This window comes from Hypanus sabinus, chromosome 27, assembly GCF_030144855.1.
Source record: "Hypanus sabinus isolate sHypSab1 chromosome 27, sHypSab1.hap1, whole genome shotgun sequence".
In the NCBI taxonomy this organism is placed as follows: Eukaryota; Metazoa; Chordata; class Chondrichthyes; order Myliobatiformes; family Dasyatidae; genus Hypanus; species Hypanus sabinus.
In genome coordinates this window covers 17,750,800-17,775,137 of record NC_082732.1, presented here as the reverse complement: position 1 = coordinate 17,775,137, position 24,338 = coordinate 17,750,800, and the positions used below count along the sequence as shown (strand labels likewise).

At 41.8% G+C, this 24,338-nt stretch overlaps 1 long non-coding RNA gene across 2 annotated transcripts in view; it reads left to right on the top strand.

Annotated features, from left to right (window-relative positions):
* Nucleotides 1-24,338, top strand: part of LOC132382025 (uncharacterized) — a 115,761-nt gene that overhangs the window by 82,383 nt on the left and 9,040 nt on the right. Inside the window, exon 4 of one of the 2 annotated variants that reach the window (XR_009508177.1) lies at nucleotides 20,732-20,834. The exons of the other annotated variant lie outside the window; for it this stretch is intronic. This is a non-coding gene — a long non-coding RNA (uncharacterized LOC132382025). The remainder of the gene's footprint in view (nucleotides 1-20,731; nucleotides 20,835-24,338) is intronic. 2 annotated transcript variants of the gene reach the window in all.

The following is a 24,338-nucleotide window of genomic DNA, read 5'->3' as shown; positions in this document are numbered from 1 at the left end:
ATGACCCAGAGTTCATCAAGTTTCAACTCCAACTCCTTAACGTGGATTGTTAGAAGCTGCAGCTGGATGCACTTCATGCCGGTGTAGTTGTTTGGGACACTGGAGGTCTCCCTAACTTCCTACATCCCACAAGAGGAACATTCCATTATCCTGCCTGGCATCTCTACAGTCCTAACTGAGCAAATATAAAGAAGGGGAGGAGAAAAACCTCCAGTTACTAATTTTTGTTTTTATTTCTCTGAATGAAGCCTTGAAGAGCTAAAGCCTCAAAGCCTGTCCACTCTGATCAGTGGACCTGAGTGAATTACATCCTCTCAAGCTTCTGATCTCTTTGACTGGCCACTGAGACGCGAGACCCACTAGGCTATAGTTTCCAGGATAATCCCTAGTTCTCTTCTTGAATAATGGAACAATATTGGTTAGTTCCCAGGCCTCCAGGACCTCGCCTGAGGCTAAAGAGAACATAAAGATACTGGTCAAGGCCCAAGCAACCTCCTGTCTTGTCTCTCTCAATAACCTGGGGTTCATCCCATCTGGCCCTGGGGCAGAATCACCTTAATGCACTTGGAGATGTAGCTGCTCCGTCTTTTCTGCGAAATGCCCTTGCATATGAATACACTCAGCATGAACTCCCTATCCCCCACATCCTTCTCCTTGCAATACTGATGTAAGGTTCTCATTCAGGACCTCACCCACATCCTCTGCATCCAAGCAAATATTCACCACCCCCACTTATCCTTGAGTGGTCCTGCATTCTCTCTATTAATCCTCTTGCCCTTGATGTATTCATAAAATGCTTTGGTATTCTCCTTAATCCTACTTGCCAAGGACTTCTCATGGCCCCTCCTGGCTTTCCTAATCCCCTTCTTGAGTTCTTGTCTGGCTTCTTTCTAATCCTCAAGGTTTCTGTTTGAATCTAGCTTCCAAAGCATTACATACTTACGTACCAAGTGGTTAAGGCATTCGTCTAGTGATCTGAAGGTCGCTAGTTTGAGCCTTGGCTGAGGCTGCGTGTGTGTCCTTGAGCAAGGCACTTAGCCACACATTGCTCTGCAACGGCACCAGTGCCAAGCTGTATGAGTCCTAATGCCCTTCCCTTGGACAACATCGGTGGCGTGGAGAGGGGAGACTTGCAGCTTGGGCAACTGCCGGTCTTCCAGTAAAAAAAAAGCCCAGGCTTGTGCCCTGGAAACTTTCCAAGGTGCAAATCCATGGTCTATCAAGACTAATGGAGGCTTACACTACATACATACTTGCTTTTCCTTTTTCTTCTTGAGTAAAGTAATCACATCTCTCGACATCTAATGTTCTCTTACCTTGCCATCCTTGTCCTTCTTTCTGACTGCAACATACCTGTCCTATACTGTGTGCAGTTGGTCTTTAAATATCCTTCACATGTTGGATGTGGACTTGCCCAAAAACAACTGTTCCCAATTAACTCTCCCTAGTTCCTGCTTAATGTTCTCATTATTGTCAGTCAGATGGAACACAATGTAGGATGGCCTTAGGGATTCCAGCTCTGGATTCTTCCCTCGGAGTTTACTCGTGAAACAGTAAGATCAGAGATTTCCCTTTTCCCAGACGAGCCGCCAGCCACAGCTAATGAGCCCCACCTGCCCGAAGCAACTGGTTTTAAGCCACCAGTAACCTGCCTTTACCTCTTCTCCTGTCAGTAGAAATGGTTCTGCCAGGCTTAGTAACTTTAAGCCACATGTGAAGGCCAGAAGCCTGACTTAGTTGTCAGAGGCTATTTGAGGCTCACACCTTTGGGAGCATTTAATAGGTAGTGGGTGCTTGTTCCCATTACCACTCCCTGAGATAACAACTTGAAGGAACCCATTTTATGTAGGATTCTTTAAAATAAGCAACAATCTTCATACCTAACTATACCTACACCATCCCTTCAATTGTTTTCCTGCTCACTGAGCTGTGAAAAAATTTGGGCTCCCTCCCTATATTCCCTCTAAGCTGTGTGTGTGTGCGCGCACACTTTTTTCAACCAGTTGGTTGTACTTCAAAATGAACAGTTTTACAACCTTGCACAATTGATGGACATCGTGGGAACCTTTCTTGCATCTAGTGCGGACTGTGATCGAGGTTTTAGCCCTAATGAATCAACTCAAAAACAAGCTGAGAAACCGTTTAGGTGAATGTCATTTGGGTATGTTAATGAGAATCAAACGCTCTCAATTGGATGGAAGTTCTATTAGTCTAGAAGATAGAGTTTACAAAGAATGGGTAAATGCCAAAGACAGGAGGGAGAAAAAATAACTCAGTGACTTAAATATGTATGTTATTTTGGTGTTATTCTGCACAGTTTTATGTGAAATATTTTGTAAACCTGCATAAACTATGCCATGTGTGCATTCAACGCACACATGCTTTTGTTACAGGAAAAAAATTTGCACAACAGAAGATTTTTGCACACACTGACTAGTAAAAATTAGAGGGAACGTTGCTCCCTCCAAGTCCCTAAATGATAGTATCTGTAAACCCAAGCTGGTCACACAACAAAATATTATTGTAGCCTGAAGGAGCTTGATACAATTTCCACGTGCATCTCAGAAGTGGAGGGACACTAAGACACTTGTTCTCTCAAAGATTTGGCATAAAGTATCATGAATAACTTCAGCTAAATGTAGATTTTTAGAATCTACATTTAGATGTAGAAATGTCGATCTTAACAAGACCTGCTGCAGACTTGTCCATCTGTCATTGCCTATTTCGTGTGAAGCAGCCAATTTATTAATCAAGTCAACAGCATACCTTCAATTTTACAAGTGAAACACCTTGGTTTCCTCAGCTGCATGAGACAATCTCTGGCCCCGCCAAACATGTGTGAGCCCACCCCAAACCCCCGTTAGTGCGGATGCTGTGTAATTCATTACCTTGTTACAAATGAGTGCCACAAAATAACAGACACTACACTACATACAATTGAAAGGCTAGACTTTATATTTCTTAATTTGACTAAAGGGTTAGTAAAGAAAGGAACAGAAAAAGGAAAAAGCCCATTTTAATGAAACTGTCTAACGTGCACAACTTGGAGCTCACAGTTTCCCCAAGCCACCGTTCCTCAATCGATCTCACCCTGGGCTTTGTCGAATCATGGTCCCACTCCAGGTCAAATCCTATGACCGCTTCTCTCCGGCATCTTCTCTCTTCATCTCTCTCGGAGTACACAAAAAAAAAACCAAGCCCAACCTTAGTGTCCCTCACCAGAGAAACTTCCTCTTCAATTCGACCATTCTAATTGGATGGAAGACTTGTCTCCTCATTTCTTATCTTCAACAATAACCCAAGCATAAGCTGAAAACAAGCAGCTCTCACAGAACTGCCAAAATGGAATACATACAGCATAACAGTAAAAGTATGAACCAGGGCAATTCACAAGCTTCTACCTGAGCCAACATTTTGTCATGAGAGACCCCATAAAATGACTTTATTTACATAATATTCCACTTTAGTTCCTTCTTCAAAAAGTTATCAGACTTGACCAACCCTTTACTAATTTATTCTAGTACTTTCTGAATGATAGAAAAGTGTGAAGTGCAGTCACTCTATTCTCAATTGCATACACTTAGCAGAACTGATTATTAGACTTTGGGTGGTGGGGTGGAAATAAGTCTCTAAAGGAAGTCCCCGTCACTCCACCAACCTGCAGGTTACTCTTGGGCAAGATGTAGCACCTGCTTAGCCCCCTGAGGCCATGGGAGTAGCTGATGCCTTTTACAAGACCTGGTTATGCGACCACTGATGCCAGGCAGAGAATCTCTGAATGGTATTGGTAACGGCTGGGCTCACTCGTCTTGGAAAGACACCGCCCAGAAGAAGGCTATGGCAAACCGCTTCCGTAGAAAAACTTGCCAAGAACAATTATAGCCATGGATAGACCATGATCGGCATTGTTATACAACATGATACATAATGATGATGATGAGTTATTAGTCTAACTGGTCTATAGTCACTCAGTTATCCATTCTGACTTTACTGAAATAGCAGGGTAACCTTTCAAATTTCCCAATCAAAAGGAAATACATCCAAAACGAAAGGATTTAGAAATAGTATAGAATACTTTGTTTAGAATCCTGGCACAGAAATCATCTGATTCTGAATATTTATTAATTTTTAATGCCATTACTTTTGTAATCCTTACTATTTTGTTCAAATTGATGTATTACCCTTCCCGGATTCAAAGTTAGTCATCTTGAGAAATCTATGATGTCATACATACTTCTACAATAAATCACAAGGTAAAAAATAATTGGCATATTACCAAGTTTGTACTTTCATATACACTGATTTCTGATGTGCCTTTTGCTAATATTTTGTTGTTCTCCAAATCCTTTCTGACTACCTGGGTCTGTGTTAGATTTTCCCATTTTTACATGTTATCTGATATCTCTTTTCCAAACGGTAATGCATCATTTGGCTAGCTCTTAATCTTCGAAGCTGTAAATGGGCTCTGTAACACTGTCTTAGACAGTCTTTTATTTTTTAAATGGGTTCTTTTGGGTTTCTTTGTTTTGGGGCTGCCTGCAAGGAGAAGAATCTCAAGGTTGTTTCATGTATACTTACTTCGAAGATAAATGTACTTTGAACCTTGTTCACAGACACTGGAGCTGAACTTTGCTGCTTCCTGTAATGAAGAGGGCAGAGGGCAGAGTTCAGAGACCCTGACTCTCTAGTATTCTCATAGCTGTTACATTTTTAACATTAGAAATCTGGCTCTGCATGGTTTGAAACTTGGCTTGATAGTGATTGCTGTGACAGTACAGTCATCGAGAAGCTTAAGCAGTGTGGAATAACCCATGAGAACGATCCTAACTATCTTGTTAAAATGCAAAGCATTTTTGGCTCCGGAGTAACTATTCTGTAGAAAAATAAAACTGAAACACACCAAATTAAGCCATTTGACTTAATCCGCTGAAACAAAGGTCTGTATTTTATTGAGCAGAGGCAAGTTCTCGATGCTCTGGGGAGCTGTGCTTTGTCATCAGGGACCCGCAGTTTATTTTAGGGACAGTTGCATGACATGCAGCAGTTTCCATGCCTCAGCTCTGGATGTGTGCTTTAGTTACATGAAACTCCTTCCCAAAGTAGTTGAACATGAAAGGGCGAAAGTGCAAAAGTTGGAAATTTTAAATATAAGCAGAAAATGAGTGTGGCTCTGCAGATGAATATTCATAGGCTGGACATATTCTGACAGGTCTATTTTATGCTCTGCCCTACTCTAATTAAATTCCATCTCTTAAATTCAATCCCGACCTCGGCTGATGTCTGTGTGGAGCTCCTTTGTCTCGGTGACTATGTGGTTTCCTGCGGATGCTCAGGTTGCCTTCAAGTCCCAAAAGGTGTGTGGGTTTGTAAATGCCGCTTATTGAGTCATGAGTTTAGGGGGAAATTGATGGGAATGTGGGGAAAAGAAAGGTTTAATGGAAGGTGAGTATAAATAGAATAATTTAGGATCTCCCACCTTGCACCGCTCTTTTTCCATTCCCCCTTCTATCCCTCCTTCTACCTCTTCCTCTTCATCTGCCTGTCATCTCCCCCTGATGCCCCTCCTTCTTCCCTTTCTCCCATAATCCACTCTCCTCTCCTATGGGATTCATTCTGTCAAAACCACGGACTCTGCTCCAAGGACAATGTGCCCACACAGGCAAATTGTTCAACAGTGGCACTCGTCATTTTCATTCTTGTCTTGTCAAGACTTGACCAAAAACACAGCAACATTTATGCTCCCTGCTTACCCTCGTCCTTGTCTGGGAAAGATGTCTACTGTTTCAACAGACGCTGTGAAGGAGCAGCATTCACTTAGTATTAGTTATTGTTTCCAGCCGCAGCGTTGGTGTTAACCTCCAATCTGAGAGTTTCAGCAAACAGCCCTGTTGACCTTGCATTCATTTGTCTTTCTTTTAAATTCTGCAACAGTTCTCATTAAACTCAACGAGCTGTTGACCTGCTTCAGAGTCTCTCACTGACCGCATTTGGGCCACATCCTGAACATTCTGGCACCGTCTTCTTCAGGCCTTTACCTTTGCCACCTATCACCACCCAGTTTCTCAATTCATCCAATCCCTCCATCGCCCCATCCACCTTACCCCTCACCTGGATTCAGCTATTGCCTTTCAGCCTGTACTCCGTTCCCTCCCCTCACCCTCCCCCTTCATTTCCAGCCCTGATGAAGGGTCTTGCCTCGAAACATTCATTGTTTATTTCCCTCCATAGATGCTGCTTGACCTGCTGAGTTCCTCCAGCATTTTGTGTGTGCAGCCTTGAAGGGCCTGTTTCCTTTTTGTAACCCTTTGTGACTCTACCATCAATATTTGGCAAGCCCTGATCAACTGGGGCAATTGCATCCTGAGATCCATATTACACGCTCCACAGGCCAAGTCTTACGCTGTCCCTTCCCTCAGTCTCCTGGTTATTCCAATCCAAAAGAACGTAATTGGGCTGCCTGAAAAATGGCCGGAGGGAATCAGCCATTTCACACTTTTTTATTGGATGATGGATGCCTTTCCGTTCTCACGCTGTACTTATTTTGAGTCCACCGGGTCTATTCTAGATCCCAAAGAGCAATCCTATTCCTTATGTTCTTGTCACCTAGCAATGGACCCTCCCTCATGTGCTCATCAACGTTGATTTTGTCACTTTTGTAAGCCAACTAATGTGACAACACATCTTTTGGATGCAGGAGGGAACCGAAGAGCCCAGGGACAACCCATAAGGTCACATGGTGAATACTCAGAATTTACTTGCTCAGGACGGGACAGGACTGGCCTCGGGCTCCTGCAGCTGTAAAGCTGCAGTGGTTTCAAGCTGCTTCCACAGACAGCACAATAGGGGAAGTTCACTCGGCAATAATTGTAGAGGTAATTGGACTGCTCCCTGCAATTCCTCCTTTAAACAGTTAACACTTCAGTTTGAGCCACTTGCGCCACACATCTCTTGAGCATCACATTCAGATCTCATACGATTGCCCACCGGTGTAACTGAACGCCCAGGGAATAACAGGTGGCATCAGTCTGGTGCCCTCTCAGCAAAAAGTCATCCCTGAGACACTTACAAAAATTCAGAAGATTAGCTTCATTTGTTACAAGTACTGTACATCAAAACATACCATTTGCGTCAAATCAAATCTGTGAGTATTATACCGGGCATCCCAGGAGTGTAGCCAGACTTTCTGCGCCGACATACTCACTAACCCTAACCTGTACATCTTTGGAATGTGGGAAGAAACCGAAGCACTCAGAGGAAAGGCATGGGTAAAAGCAATGGGAGACACGGAGAGAGAAAGTGGGAAAGCAGGGACTGGAGTGTTTGGGACATTTGTAGGAAAGAAGCAGGCAGAGATGGAAAGGTTGAGCAAACTAGGGCTTTTCTCGTTGGAGCAAAGGAGGATGAGAGGTGACTTGATGGAGGTGTATAAGATTATAAGAGGTACAGGTAGAGTGGACAGTCAGTCCCTTTTTCCCAGGGCAGCAATGGATAACACCGGGGGACATCCTTTAATGCAAAGTGGAGAGAAGTGTAGGGGAGTCACAAATACAAGGAAACCTGCAGATGCTGGAGATCCAAAGCAACACAGACAAAATGCTAAAGGAACTCTGCATGTCAGGCAGCATCTGTGGAAATGAGTAAACAGATGATGTTTTGGGCTCAGACCCTTCATCAGGACTGAAAAGGAAGGGGAGAAGTCGGAGTAAGAAGTTGGGGGGGAGGGGAAGAAGGCGTACAAGGTAGCAGGTGATAGTTGAAACTGGGAGAGGAGGAAGGGTGAAGTAAAGAGCTGAGATGTTAATTGGTGAAAGAGATAAAGGGCTGGAGGAGGGGGGAATCTAGCAGAAGTAGATAGAAGACCATGGAAGAAGGGGAAGGGGGAGGAGCACCAGAGGGAGGTGATGGGCAGATAAAGAGACCAGGTGAGAGAGGGAAAGGGGAGTGGGGATTGGTGAAGGGAGGGTGGTTGACTACCAGAAGTTCGAGATATCAATTTTCATGCCATCAGTTTGGAGGCTACCCAGACGGAATATAGAGTGTTGCCCTGCCAACCTGAATGTGGCCACATTGCAGCAGAAGAGGAGGCCATGTCAGAATGGGAATGGGATGTGAAATTGAAATGGGTGGCCACAGGGAGATCTAGAATCTTCCGGCAGGCAGAGCATAGATACTCAACAAAGCGGTTTCCCAATCTACGTCGGGTCTCACCATGTGCAAGAGGCCACACTGGCAGCACCGGAAACAGACTCGCAGGTGAAGTGTCACCTCACCTGGAAGGACTGTTTGGGGCCCTGAGATGGCAGTGAGGGAGGGGGTGTAGGGGCAGCTGTGACGCTTGTTCCACTTGCAAGGATAAGTGGCAGGAGGGAGATTGATGGGAAGGGGCAAGCGGCCAAGGGAGTTGCATAGGGAGCAATCCCTGCGTAAAGCAGAAAGTGGAGAGAAGAGGGAAAGATCTGCTTGGTGTAGGGATCCCGTTGGAGATGGCAGAAGTTAGGGAGAATTATGTGCTGGACACAGAGGCTGGTGGGGTGGTAGGTGAGGAGATGTCAGAGGTATTTTACACAGGGCATGTTAAGTGGCTGGAATGCACTTCCAAAGGTGATGGTAGAGGCAGCTACAGCAAGGACATTTTTGAAACTCCTAGATAGGCACATGGATGACAAGAAAATGGAGAGTTATGGGCTATGTGAGAAGGAAGAGTTAGAAGGAAGAATTAAGGTCCAAGACCATCAACATGTAGTTCTCACTATGTGTTGAACAGATTATTTCAGCCTTCAGAGTAGATATAGTTCCATTGGCATTGTTAATGTTGCACTAAGGAAAAGATGGTCACCCTTGGGCATGCTTCTGTGGTTCAAATGGTATGAAAATATCTTTTTTATATTTTTGCACATTGCTCCTGGAGAAACTGAATCATCACAGCCGAAAGAAGTTACACTGTCCATTGAGTCAAAATATTTCATATTCTTATATTGTCTAACAACAAAGGAGGTGACTCAGTGCATCAGGACCATGCACCCTCTCGAGCAATCTCACTCCCCCACTTATTTGTCTACAATCCATTCTCTGACATACCCACCATCTCCAGCCAGTCCGGGGTTAAATTACAGTGGGCAATTACCCTCCCATCCAGCATGTCATTGCCTTGTGGAGGGAGAGTATGACATTGAATACTTTGCAGGGCAACCTTTTCAATATCTTCCTCCCATCCTTTTTCCAGCAGCAGTGGTGTGACTCAATCTTGACGACTGAACCTTCAGCCAAGTGCTGTAGATTGCTCAGTCACGTCAAGCCTCTGTATTAAGCCAGTTGTGATCATTCATGGCTCAATAACCTGAATTTATCGAGTATCTTCAAAGCAGTAAACTATCCAAAGTAGCCCAGAGGAGATCTTTCAGCGTAAACCATTCTAATGCAAAGGCTGTATTTAAGGTGCTCACTGTTCATCTCCAACTCTTCCCTCCAGCAAAGTAAAATCCGGTGTAATTCTAACAACTGCTCTTTCCAGATCAGCTTCGGGTTTTATTCTGATTCTTCTCTGTTGAGTAATGAGCAACCACACTCGGCTTATGATTTCTTTGTTAGGTCCCATTCTACTCCAAGAAACAAAGGGTTTTATCTCCGTACGTGGTCAAGTAAACAGACTTCCAGCAAGAATGATTAAACATCTGGTTATAGTTGAATGGTGTAAAGCTGCTAACTTTCATTGTTTTATACAGGAAAAGAAGCATAATTAGTTATACTGGAAACTTCATAGCCTCAGGAGCTTCCCAGGTCCTTTGCACATAATGGGAAACTTATGAAGTACAGTCCTTGTTGTAGTGTAAGAAAGTATGTCAGCCTGCATGTGAGGGTAGATGGTTCTTTGGTTCAACATCTGAGGTAGAAGATCACACCTCTGATGGTATTGTCCGCATCAGTACTATATCAGTGTGCCAACCTGGGCCTGTGTTGTCACACTTCAGGTGTAGTTCAGGAAATTGCAACTATCTGACCCAAAACAATAAATGTAGGTATTGAGCCATTTAATAGAAGTTATTGTGTTATATTCACTCCTCTAGCAACCTATCAATGAGAAGGAGCCAGGTCCAAGTGTAAATATAGCATAGAATTTGAAAAGTTGCTCAGTGTTGTTAATGAAGAGCCCATTACATAGAACATAGAATGGTACAGCACTGTACAGGCCCTTCAGCCCACGTTATGAAATCCCATAACAGGATCACTTACCAGCAAAGATAGAGAGGTCCGTTGAAGTCTGATGGTACTATTTTTAAAAGTCTTTATTTATGAAAGGGGCACAAACGTAAGATTAATACAAACACTCAAATATACGTAGTCACTACTTAATCTAAAAGCGCGGGTCTAATAATAACCATCAATAAGAAAACAGCTCGATCGTTTGTCTAGGGGATAAATTAGTGTCCGAGGGAAATATAAAAGTCACTCAAATTCCTGCAGGCTTCTGGCTTTCGGGGCTGGGTTTTCACTTGTTGGAGAGAGAGAGAGATTGGCGAGAGAAGAAAAACTTGCCTGGGTCTTTATGAAGCAAATCCGTTGAATCAGGGGAGCGGGCTTCCCCGTTGTTAGCTAAAAGCGGTTTTCTGTGATTCCAGCCACAGATTCCAGGCCCAGAATCTAACGCACGTGGCTTCCTTCAAAATGGCTTCCCGCTACGACAGGATTGCTAGCGTGTCTTCTTGGTGCGTCTGAAGGGGTTGTCCCCCCCCAGACCCTCCTTTATGCTTCCTCACGGGGTCGCAGGTGTCAATCAGGTTGGGATGATGCAATCTCTCTCTCAACCAGCCCACTTTGCCCGAGGGCTTTACATGTGGTCTCCATGAGACAATAGTCAATGTCGCCTTATTTTGCATCCCGGTGGAACGCGGGATTCGGCACGTCTCTCTCTCTCTCCCACTTCCAGGGTCTACTGACCCCCCCCTCAACTAGTGCTCTTGCGATTCTCACAAAGGAGGGGGCTGCGGACATAACACCTCCCCTCTTAAAGGTTTTTACCAGCGGTAAAAGAAAACGGATTCGTACAGTCTTACAGGATGTTTGAATCTAACACAATACACAAGCTTTTCTTTTCACAGAGTACTACCGTTATACATTCAAGTCAGTATCTAAACAGTTAACGATTACAGTGTCCCTTTCTTTAATATCTTAACATCGCGTACCATACTAAAGTCTTGTAGCATCAGACTTCAATTTAATAACCACCTATTTTTTTTCTTTCCTTCAGCAACAAAACTAAGGAGGTGTGATCTTAGCTTAGGTGCATCTACAAAAGTTTATGCAAATACTAATCATTTCGGTCGTTTAACTTAACCGGCAGGTCTCCAAAGGGGCTGTCTTTATTATTCACAGGCTTTGGCGCAATCCCGTACAACCTGCTTTGCTGGCATCCCCATTAACCGTCGCCTCTTTTCCGGTGAGTCCCCCCCCCCGTGGGGAACTTGAGTAATTTGGCGTGGTGAACTCCCGCCCGCTTCGTTCATCGGGGTTATTTTATCAACACCATGCCCCAAACTTAGACCATTTCCACCCAATTCTTTTATTTTACCCAGGTGGCTAGCCCTTTTGTCAGGACTCTTCAGGCTATTGGTTTTTAATTCGAACTCTTCGTTCAAGTAGCATTTCGAATTCGTATGCCATCCTGGCATAACAATAGAGTGGGGGGGGGGGGGCCGCTATCTCGCGGCTTACTCTGTAAGCGATCTGCCAGGTTTAAAATTTCTTCATTCGACTTGGGAGCGACAGACTTTCTGTTTCCTTCAATAATAATCCTCATTCCCCCATTCTTAAATTCTGCATTAACTTTGAACCCACCTTCGAGTACAAACACCGGGGAACTCACACTTCCCACGGTTATCAAGGTTAACCCTTTTTCCACTGAACCAAGTCTATCTGACCCACAAGGACGGCCGCCCCGTTCCACTGAATCAAATACCTCAGACTTCTTCTGAGCTCCGTTACCAGGTTCAGCACCACGGGACATTGGCCTCTTCCAGCCGTTCAATACCCATACCCTTTTTAAATCCTAAATTCCCCCGTTTCTCCCAGGTACTCTCCAGGCAACTCCCTTCCGGAGTAAACTCAACCCCGCGGGCTGAAACAACCTCATCTGCCAACCCAGCAGACTTCTTCGAGGTAAGGGGACCCTTTTCGTCTAGGGCTGCCCTCATTTCACTATCGGGAACACCTTTAGAAGTTTCAACTTCCTCAAACAGTTCTGCCAATCCAGACAGATCCTCTATGTCCAACCCTGGACCTTTTAACCGCTCTATCGGTTCCGCATCTTTATTTTCTGCCTCTAAGACCTTTCTCCTCGCTAAAGGCAGATCTACCTCTGCTGCCTTCTCCTCTTTCACTTTACTACTCTTCGTTTTACCACCCTGTAAACCCTCGCGGTACAGGGTCGGTAGAAACATCTCGGCCAAATCAAAACTGGCCTGACTTAAACTGCTCTCGTTCTCAGCTGCCTCTCTCGACAGGCTGCGAGTGACTGTGCATGCGGGATAGATCTGGGACTCTAGGGGCGGGGCCGCCGCATTCGCCGGTCGGCGGGTCGGCATCGTGGCTGCCCAAACCTTACCACCTGCTAAATCGTTACCGAGAAGGACGTCCGCGTCAGTTCTCGGGAACTCGGATGGCACCCCTATTTCAACGGTCCAGACACCAACTCACAATCCATAATGACCTCATGTAAAGCCACCATTTCTATTCTTTTGCCGATCCCCTCTACCTTTACCATGCCCGTTTTTCGACCAAATTCTAGTAACTTACTGCTGATCAACAACAGCTCAGCCCCCGTGTCTCTCCAGATTCGTACGGGAACTGGTGTGTCTCCCTCCCTCACAGACACGGTTCCGTGTGACAGACAACTCTCAGAGCCTTCTCGTACTCTGTCTACCCTGGGCTCTCTGGTCGATTTACTGATTACCACGGCACACCCGATAGGGACTGCGGCTTTCCCTCTTCCTATCTCTTTCCTCGGAGCAAAGCATCAAGATGCAATATGCCCTCCCTGTCCACAATTAAAACAGGTCGAGCCCGGAAACCTCTGGCCGTCTTACCTTTCCCCCTCAACCTTACTGCTAGCTCCCGGTGGGACCTCTGCCTCACTCATCGGACTTTCTCGATCGTTCCCACGGTCTCTCTGGGGACTTTTATTCGAGGAAAACTTTGTCTTGTGGGTTAGGGCATATTCATCCACGAACCTAGCAAATTCTGAAATGGACTCATCCGGCTTCTCATTCAAATACATCCAGATGTCCTCCGAAACACAACCTTTAAATTCCTCAATCAACAGTAACTCCCTGAGATGCCCATAATCCTCGTCCACTTTTTCCGCGGTGCACCAACGGTCCAAGAGCACACCCTTCTCATAGGCAAACTCAGTATACGTCTGATTCCACCCTTTTCGTAAATTTCTGAACTTTTGTCTATATGCTTCAGCTACTAGCTCGTAACCCCGGAGAATGGCCGCCTTTACTTGGACATATTTCTCTTCCTCTTCCCCCTCCACGGACAACGCCGCATATGCCCGCTGGGCCTTCCCTCTTAACACACTTTGTAACAATGCCACCCACTGCTCTCTGGGCCACTTCTGATTCACTGCCACCTTTTCAAAAAGCAAGAAGTAACTATCAACATCCGTCTCCTCGAACAGGGGTACTAACCTCAACGCCTGAGGTTAACCTCTCGGTCCGACCCCTGACTTCATTGCTCTAGCCTCAACTTTTCCATCTCCAAGTCATGCTTCCTCTGCTTCTCCCTCTCGGCCCTCTCCTTCTCCCTCTCGGCTGCTTCCAGCTCTTTTAAGTTGATTTCATGTTCCCACTTTAATTTTTCCAACTCGAACTGAGCTGCCCCACTAGCTGATAACTTTTCAGGGATATTTTCCAATACCTCAGCTGTAAACACATTCTTCCTGATATAATACTGAGTTATTGCCCTTCGCACCTCCCGCTTTTTCATCGACAACCTCACCCCTGTGAGGTTTAATTCCTTCGCCAATGTTATCAAGTCCAATTTGGAGGCCCCCTCCAACGCCTCCAGAGTCGGGTTTTCTATAAATTCCCCCACGTCCATCTTTGCTGGTTTCCCATCTGGCTATTCGTGTAACCAGATCCAAGTTTTGGACCTACAAGCCCGATTCACTGGCCCTCCAATTTGATGTCAAATCCTGAGACGAGAACCCCAACTGTTATGAAATCCCATAACGGGATCACTTACCAGCAAAGATAGAGAGGTCCGTTGAAGTCTGATGGTACTATTTTTAAAAGTCTTTATTTATGAAAGGGGCACAAACGTAAGATTAATACAAACACTCAAATATATGTAGTCACTACTTAATCTAAAAGCGCGGGTCTAATAATAACCATCAATAAGAAAACAGCTCGATCGTTTGTCTAGGGGATAAATTAGTGTCCGAGGGAAATATAAAAGTCACTCAAATTCCTGCAGGCTTCTGGCTTTCGGGGCTGGGTTTTCACTTGTTGGAGAGAGAGAGAGATTGGCGAGAGAAGAACAACTTGCCCGGGTCTTTATGAAGCAAATCCGTTGAATCAGGGGAGCGGGCTTCCCCGTTGTTAGCTAAAAGCGGTTTTCTGTGATTCCAGCCACAGATTCCAGGCCCAGAATCTAACGCACGTGGCTTCCTTCAAAATGGCTTCCCGCTACGACGGGATCGCTAGCGTGTCTTCTTGGTGGTCTGAAGGGCTTGTCCCCCCCAGACCCTCCTTTATGCTTCCTCACAGGTGTCAATCAGGTTGGGATGATGCAATCTCTCTCTCAACCAGCCCACTTTGCCCGAGGGCTTTACACGTGGTCTTCATGAGACAATAGCCAATGTCGCCTTATTTTGCATCCCAGTGGATTGCGGTATTCGGCACGTCTCTCCCTCTCCCACTTCCTGGGTCTACTGACCCCCCCTCAGCTAGTGCTCTTGCGATTCTCACAAAGGAGGGGGCTGCGGACATAACACCACAATGTTGTGCCGACCCTTAAAACCTGCCTCCTATATATTCCCCCACCTTAAATTCCTCCATATACCTGTCTAGTAGTCTCTTAAATTTCACTAGTGTATCTGCCTCCACCACTGACTCAGGCAGTGCATTCCACACACCAACCACTCTCTGAGTGAAAAACCTTCCTCTAATATCCCCCTTGAACTTCCCTCCCCTTACCTTAAAGCCATGTCCTCTTGTACTGAGCAGTGGTGCCCTGGGGAAGAGGCGCTGGCTGTCCATTCTATCTAATCCTCTTAATATCTTGTATACCTCTATTTCATTTTAGCACTTTTTTTATTGATTTTCCAACAAAAGAAAAGATAAAAATCAGAGGTTATAGCAAAGATATAATCCAAAAAACGTAGAAACAACAAAAGAATAAATACTGTCAATATCAAATAAGTATGATCTTGAGCTATTATCTATGAACAAAAAACCACAACTCCTATTGACAAATCATAGAGAAAAAAAAAGACTAGAAATTTTTATAGTAAAGAAAAAAAACCCCCCCGCTAAACTAACCTAAAACAAAAAAAAAATTGGGCAGTCCATTTGAGGATAAAATTTTTTAAAAAGAAGAAAACATCCTTCTAGTCATCTCTGAAACTTCATGGATAAGGAGGAACAAAAGGAAAAAAGAGGGGAAAATTTTACTTAAAAAAAATTTAAATCATATAAAAATATTGAATAAAAGGTCACCAGATTTGCTCAAAGTTAAAAGATGTGTCAAACATCTGGCTTCTAATTTTCTCCAAACTTAAACAGGACATAATGGAGGAGTGCCAGTTAAAAACAGGAGGTAGATTAGAATCTTTCCACTGTAACAAGATAGCTCTCCTTGCCAGTAAAGTTGAAAAGGCTATCACATGTTGAGCAGAAGCAGGAACTCTTCTTGTTTCCTCTGGAGTAATCCCAAAGATTGCCTTAAGTGAATTGTGTTGTAAATCTACACCTATAACTTTTGATAATATTCTAAACACATCCCTCCAAAAATTATTTAACTTTACGCAGGACCAAAACATATGAGTTAGTGTAGCCACCTCAGTGTTGCAACTGTCATAGATGGGGCTTATATTAGAAAAAGTATCCCTAGTTTATCTTTTGACATATGGGCCCTGTGTACTATCTTAAACTGAATTAGGGAATGACATGCATAGATAGGTGAATTATTAACTAGATAATAAATTTTATTCCATTGATCATCTGAAAATGAATGTTGAAGTTCCATTTCCCAAGTACGTTTAACATTATTCGGCATCATATGTGTATTCATTAACTGTTTATATATGATAGCTGTTAATCATTTTTGAAGTGGTTTAAGGTGAAAAATAGCATAAATCAAATTTGGTGAATGAGCCAATGGATAATTCGGTAAAAAGTCATGTAAAAAATTCCTAACTTGTAAGGATCTAAAAAATGTGCACTAGATATATCATATTTATCCACTAACTGCAAAAAAAGACATTAAACAATCCTCTGAAAACAAATCTAAAAAAGTTTTTATTCCCTTAGTTTTCCATATTAAAAAAGCCTTATCCAGAGTTGACGCTTTAAAGAAAAAGTTAAAATGGACATTACTAGAAAGTACAAAGTTATTTAATTCAAAAAATCTATGAAACTGAAACCAAATTTTTAAAGTATGCTTAACAATAGGACTAAGACCTTGTCTACCTATCCTGGAGAACAGAAATGGAAGAGGAACTCCCAATAAAGAAGCTAAAGAAAATCCCCTTACTGAATTCTCCTGTAAATGTAACCATGAAGGACAGTCCTGGTTATCTATACCGTGAATCCAGAAGATGATATAACGAATATTAATTGCCGGATAATAAAATCTAAAGTTTGGTAACACCAGTACTCCATCTTTTTTTGATTTTTGCAATAAAAATTTATTCACTCTGGAGCTTTTATTATTCCAAATGTAAGACAGGATCATGGAATCTATTCTACCAAAAAATATTTTTGGAACAAAAAATGGAACTGCTTGAAATGTATATAAAAATTTCGGTAATATAACCATTTTGTTTTAGCATTTATTTGATCAATTAATGACATCGACATAGGCAACCATTTATAAAGTGCTTGTTGAGTAGATTCAATTAGAGGGGAAAAATTATACTTATATAGGTCTTTAAAATTTTTAGTAATTTTAATACCAAGGTAAGTAAAATAGTTTTTAGCAATATTAAAAGGTATTTGATCATAATAATCAGAATAGTTATTAATAGGAAATAATTCACTTTTATGTAAGTTTAATTTACTCCAGAGAAAATGCTAAATTCAGTAAATATAGATAACATAAAAGGAATGGATCTCCTAGCATCTGAAATGTAAACTAATAAATCATCGGCATATAACGAAACCTTATGTAATTTATCCCCCCCTCTTAATACACTGCACAGAATTAGAATCCCTAAGAGCAATAGCAAGCGGTTCTAAAACCAAATTAAATAATAAATGACTGAGAGGACAACCCTGACGGGGTCCTCTATATAATCTAAAATAAGGAGACTTTTGATTATTAGTTATAATCGCAGCCACCAGGGCTTGATAAATCATTTTAATCCAGGAAATAAATCCCGGACCGAAATTAAACCTCTTCAAAACCTGAAATAAATAAGGCCACTCCACCCTATCAAAGGCTTTCTCTGCAACCAGAGACACAATACGTTCAGAGTCTTTAACTGAGGGGGAACAAATTATATTTAACAGTCTTTGTATATTAAAATGTGAGTACCTGTTTTTAATAAATCCAGTTTGATCGTTTGAGATAACAGTAGGCAATATATTCTCAAGTCTATTGGCTAAAATCTTAGAGAGAATTTTAAAATCTACATTCAGTAAGGAGATAGGTCTATAGGATGCACATTCCGATAAATCTTTTCTTTTTTTTAGGAAACAATGAAATTAATGCCTCATAAAAAGCTTTTGGAAGATTCCCAGAGGATATAGAATCAGTAAAAGTTTGATGAAAATGTGGTATAAGCATTTAATGGGAAATCTTGTAAAATTCCACAGTATAACCATCTGGTCCCGGAGCTTTCCCTAATTGCATAAAGGATATAGCTTTGGCTATTTCCTCTTGTTTAATAGGTGCATCTAATACATCAATATCTTGAGTCAAAATTTTAGGTATATTTAATTTTTGCAAAAATCTATTCATAATAAAAGTATTGTCAGAGAATTCAGATTTATGAAGATTAGAGTAAAAATTCATAAATATCTTATTAATTTCATAAGGATCTCGGGTTTCAGTTCTATCTGGTCTACATATCTTCAAAATCTATCTTCTAACCATGTCTGCCTTTAAATGACCAAAAGTTTACCTGACATCTCCATGTACATAAAATAGTCTTTTAGATTTAAAAATTTGCTGTTCGATGGGAAAGGTCAGAAGCAAATTATACTGTGTTTGAAGTTCAACCCTTTCCTTATATAGATCTTCAGTAGGTTTTACTGAATACGCTTTATCTATCTCTGTAATTTTATTAGTAAGCATTGACAGTTCTGCTTTAGTTTTCTTCCTTAAAGCTGCTGAGTATGAAATTATCTGTCCCCTAAGAAAAGATTTCATCATGTCCCAAATAACCAGGTTTGACATTCCTTCAGTTGTATTAAATACAAAAAATGTAGAAATTTGCTCCTTAATAAAACTAACAAAAACTGGATCCTGTAACAATATGGGATTCAATCTCCACTGGGATATTTTCAAAAAGCTATCAGAGAGCTTCAGGGTTAATTTCAAAGGCGCGTGATCCAACAATGCAATATCGTCATACGCACACTCAACAACGGAGTGTAACAAATGTGTGTCTAGAAAAAAGTAATCAATTCTAGAGTATTTATGATGAACGTGTGAAAAAATAGAAAAATCTTAGTCGTTATGGTGTTTATATCGACCAGGCCATATTCTAGTAGAATACAAGCCACCACTTTATTAGGTAGCAACCTAATTGGTTTATTGGTTGATGACCTGTCAATCGCCGGATTCAGACGACAATTAAAGTCACCACCCATGATCAACTTATATTCATTCAGATTCGGTAGCTCAGAAAAAAGCTTCTTAAAAAATTCAGGACTATCTACATTAGGTGCGTATACACACACCAAAGCTACATTTTGATTGCATAATAAACCAGTAACAATTAAATATCTTCCAATCGAATCAGTAATAGTATTAAAGTGTACAAAGGGGATTTTAGTGTTAACAAAAATAGATACCCCGTTAACTTTATTAGTTGATAAAGAATGAAATAAAGGGCCTTTCCAAAATTTGAAAAAGCAGTCTTCATCTTGTTTCCATACATGATTTTCTTGCACAAAAATAATACCTGCATTAACTGTTTTTAATTTCTTAAAAATCTTTTTACGCTTAATAGGATGATTCACACCATTCAGATTCCAAGAGATTATATTAATTTTATTAACATCCATGTTTAAGATTTAATTTAATATTTTATAAAGAAAACTATTGTGCAAGGGCAAATTAGTCCAGAAGGTATGGATATGACCAGAAGGGATGACGTATTTGAGAGAAAATGTCCATCAAAAGAACCGCCCAATTGAGAAAGAAAACCTATTCCAATAGCTTCCCCCCCCCCGCCCCCCAGCCACAAAGCCAGAAAAACAGCAACCAATAGGCTGGTTGCATGCTAAACTAATGACCCTTGACCCTATCCTCCATTTTGAAGATATGTTTATTAAAATTGAAATATTAATCCCATCCAATTTAGCCATAATAAAAGAGACAGATTTCAAATACTGCAATGTTATGTCTAACAGTAATAAAAACATAACTGGTGACATCCATCTTAAATTCTTCTAAAGAATATTAATCACATATTCAAAAAAAAAGTAAATCCAAGCAAATAATATTACAATTGAAGTTCTTTCTTTCAAAAAAAACTTACAAGTCATACAAAAAAAAGATGAATATATATATTAATGTTGAAACAAGCGAAAATATAAAAAAAATAATTCAAGCCAGGACCTATACGGACCTCTATAGTATTAAACTATAAAGATTCCCTACAAAGCAATTATGAGTATATACTAATAATGAATAAAGAAAATTTCATCAGCCAAATCCCATACGGAGATTCAAATAGCATAGAATAGTCTTTGCTCAAGACATCTATAAACATCTCATACATCAGAATCTGATACATCTGATCTCATACATCAGAATATTCAACAATCTGATAACTTTGAGATTTTTAATGTACTCCCATCCTTCTTGAGGGGAGTAGATCCTCTGTGACTGAGCATCAGCAGGGAAGATTATCAGCCGTGCTGGGTACCGAAGAGATGGATGCAAATTTTTCTTATACATTTCACTCATGACTTCCCGGTATTACCTTCTTTCGGCAAAATCTCAGGAGGAAAATCTTCGACTATATGAATTTCTGTTGATTTGAAGATTATCTTTCGCTTTCTTCTGGCCTCTCGAATTATGGCTTCTTTGGTTGTATAATAATGCAAACAAAGTACAATTGGCTGAGGGTGTAATTCAGGTGAATGCCAAAACCTTGGAACTCTGTGGACTCTATCGAGTAAAGGGCTTGCTTCCAGGGTCTCACTAAAAAGTGAGTACAGCATATCTGAGAAGAACTTTAGCAGGTCTCCAGCTTCAGTATTTTCAGGCAATCGTAATATACATAAATTCCTCCGACCTGCTCTACTATCTAAATCAATCATTTTTTTCTTCGTTTTAGATAGTTCCGAGGTAATTTCATTGATCGTCTTTTCCATCGAAGACATCTTCAGTTCTTGATCTTTAATAGTTTGCCTGAATTGTTTGTGTTCGTTCTCAATTCGGTGAGTAGTCTGCTTAATTGAAATCTGAAATTGGGAGCTCAGAATCTTCAGAGATCCTTGGACATTAAAGATAGATTTTTCAAGCTTCCCGTTGGTATCCATCAGCTTATCAATCTTAGCGATCCAAATTCAAACTTCATATTTTGTATTGAAGAGAATATTCCTGCTAAAGTAACAGATTCCTCCAATTTCTTTATTTGTTCAGTTTGCTCTGTTTCAGGAAAAGTCTTGCCGCTTCTCAGTTCAATACCAGATCGACTTCCAGCCATCATAGTTAAATCATAAATCTTTCAACAAAAGTAATAAATCATCAAACTTAAAAGGAGTCTGTCAGTGGGATGTAAAATATAAAGAAAAGTGGAGCCGCTGTAAAACGCGTCTCACTCCATGCGCTGCAAAATGGAGTCTCCCTTGTATATCTCTATCGTGTCTCCTTTTATCCTCCTTCTCTCCAAAGAGTAAAGCCCTAGCTCCCTTAATCTCTGATCATAATGCATACCCTCTAAACCAGGCAGCATTCTGGTAAATCTCCTCTGTACCCTTTCCAATGCTTCCACATCCTTCCTATAGTGAGGTGACCAGAAATGGACACAGTACTCCAAGTGTGGCCTAACCAGAGCTTACCAATGGACACTTCATCAGAGAGCTTTTGCAAAATGGTACTTAGCTATGATACCTTGCTATCTAATTACTTCCAGGTGACTCAGAGCAAAGCCTAATCTACTGTATGTTTTTCATCCCCGTATCTGAGCAGATTCTCCCAGGTACTGCAAGGTTGCCAAATAAGTCAAAATAGGAAATTAATTTGTTCAGGTTCAGCCCATACTTCTGATACGTCCTACAACCTCCTCGAGATTTATTGTGTTGTTTCTTTAAAAAAGTCAAAGAATCCATGTTCCACTGTCATACTCTGGCCCAGGAACAGCCTATGTGATGAGTCAGAAAATTCTGAAGTATCTTTCAAAAGAGCATGATTGTGCTGTTGCTGCCAGACCCAAGCAGTTGAATTTCTGCTCACACTTCCATGTTTAGGCACTGCTGAATTCTGCTTTTGGGGATTGGATTTTGCTGCATTATTTTCAGGTAAGCCTTGAATTGGACAGACAGACCTCCATTCTGATTCAAACACAGAGGAAGCAATGTGTATAGAACTCAGGCTTCCATGATACCTTAGGGCCAGCCCTATTGGATGCTGGAGAGGTAGTAATGGGGGAACAAGGTAAATGGCAGATCAACTAAATATGTACCTTGCATCTGTCTTCACTGTGGAAGACTCTATCAGTATGCTGGAAGTTTGAGAGTGTCGGGGGAAGAAGTGAGTACAATTGCTATTACTAGGAAAGTGTACTTGGGAAGCTGAAAGGTCTCAAGGTGAATGAATCACTGGGAGCAGCTGGACTACACCCCAGGGTTCTGAAAGAGCTGGCTGAAGAGATTGTGGAGGCCATAGAGCCATAGAACACTACAGCACAGTACTGGCCCTTCAGCCCTCCATGTTGTGCCAACCCATATAATCCTTAAAAAAAAGTACTAAACCCACACTACCCCATAACCCTCCATTTTTCTTTCAACCATGTGCCTGTCCAAGAGGCTCTTAAATACCCCTAATGTTTTAGCTTCCACCACCATCCCTGGCAAGTCATTCCAGGCACTCACAACCCTCAGTGTAAAAACTTACCCCTGATGTCTCCCCTAAACTTTCCTCCCTTAATTTTGTACATATGCCCTCTGGTGTTTGCTATTGGTGTCCTGGGAAACAGGTACTGACTATCCGCCCTATCTATGCCTCTCATAATCTTGTAGACCTCTATCAAGTCCCCTCTCATTCTTCTACGCTCCAAAGAGAAAAGTCCCAGCTCTGCTAACCTTGCTTCATATGACTTGTTCTCCAAACCAGGCAACATCCTGGTAAATCTTCTCTGCACCCTCTCCATAGCTTCCACATTCTTCCTATAATAAAGCGACCAGAATTGAGCACAGTAATGATCTTTTAAGAGTCACTTGATTCTGGAATGGTTCTGGAGGACTGGAAAATTGAAAATGTCACTCCACTTCTTAAGAAGGGGAGGAACACAGAAGAAATGAAATTATAGATCAGTTAGCCTGACCTCACAAGTTAGGAATATGTTGGAGTTGATTACTAAGGATGAGCTCTTAAGATACTTTGAGGTACATAGTAATATATACCAAAGTCAACATGGTTTTCTTCAAGGGTAAGTTGTGCCTGACAAACCTATTTGAATTCTTTGAGGAAATAACAAGCAGGATAGACAAAGGTGGATGTTGTGCATTTGGATTGCCAGCAGGCCTTTGACATGGTGCTGCACATGAGGCTGCTTAACAAGATCAGGGCCCATAGTACTACAGGAAAGATACTAGGATGGATGGAGGATTGGCTGATCGGCAGAAGGCCAAGATTTAGTATAAAGGGAGCCTTTTCTATTTGGCTGCCGGTGACCAGTGATGTTTCATAGGGATCAGTGTTGGGACTGCTTCTTTTTACATTGTATGTCAATGATTTGGATGATGGAATTGATGGCCTTTGTGGCCAAGTTTGCAGATGATAAGAAGATAGGTGGACGGACAGGTGGTGCTGAGGTAGCAGAGAACCTGCAGAGATTAGGAGAATGGGCAAAGAAGTGGGAGATGGAATACCGTGTCAGGAAGTGTGTGGACATTCACATTGGTAGGAGAAGCAAAAGCGTAAACTATTTTCTGAATGGGCAGAAAATTCAAAAATCTGAGGTGCAAAGGGACTTGTGAATCTTCATGTAGGCTTCCCTAAAGCTTAACTTGCAGGTTGAGTCAGTAGTGAGGAAGGGAAATACAATGTTATCATTCATTTCAAGAGGACTAGAATATAAAAGTAAGGATGTAATGTTGCGGTTTTATGAGGTGCTGCTGAGGTCTCACTTGATGCATTGTGAACAGGTCTGGGCCCCTTATCTAAGAAAGAATGTGCTGGCATTGGAGAGGGATCAGAGGATGTCCATGAGGATGATTCAAGTGTAATCGTATGAGAAACATCTGATAGCTCTGTACTCACTGGAATTTGCAAGAATGAAGGGGGGATCTCATTGAAACCTATCAAATATTGAAAGGCCTAGAAGGAGTGGATATAGAAGGTTTTCTATATTGGGGGAGTCTAGGACCAGAGGACGCAGCCTCAGAATAGCCAAACATCCATTTAGAATGGAAATGAGGAGGAATTTCCTAAGCCTGTGAAACTCGTTGCCAGAGGCTGCTGTGAAAGACAGGACATTCAGTGTACTTAACACAGAGGTTGATAGGTTCTTGATTAGTCAAGGCGTGGAAGGTTGCGGGGAGACGGCAGGAGAATGGGGTTGAGAGGGAAAATAGATCAGCCATAACAAAATGGTGGAGCAGATTCAATGGGTCAAATGTCCTAATATTTGCTCCCTATCTCTTCTGCTCATAAGGTCTTATTTACAGCTTTCAGGAGTTTATTGGCTGTATTCTTCACAGATATTCCACTTGTTAGCT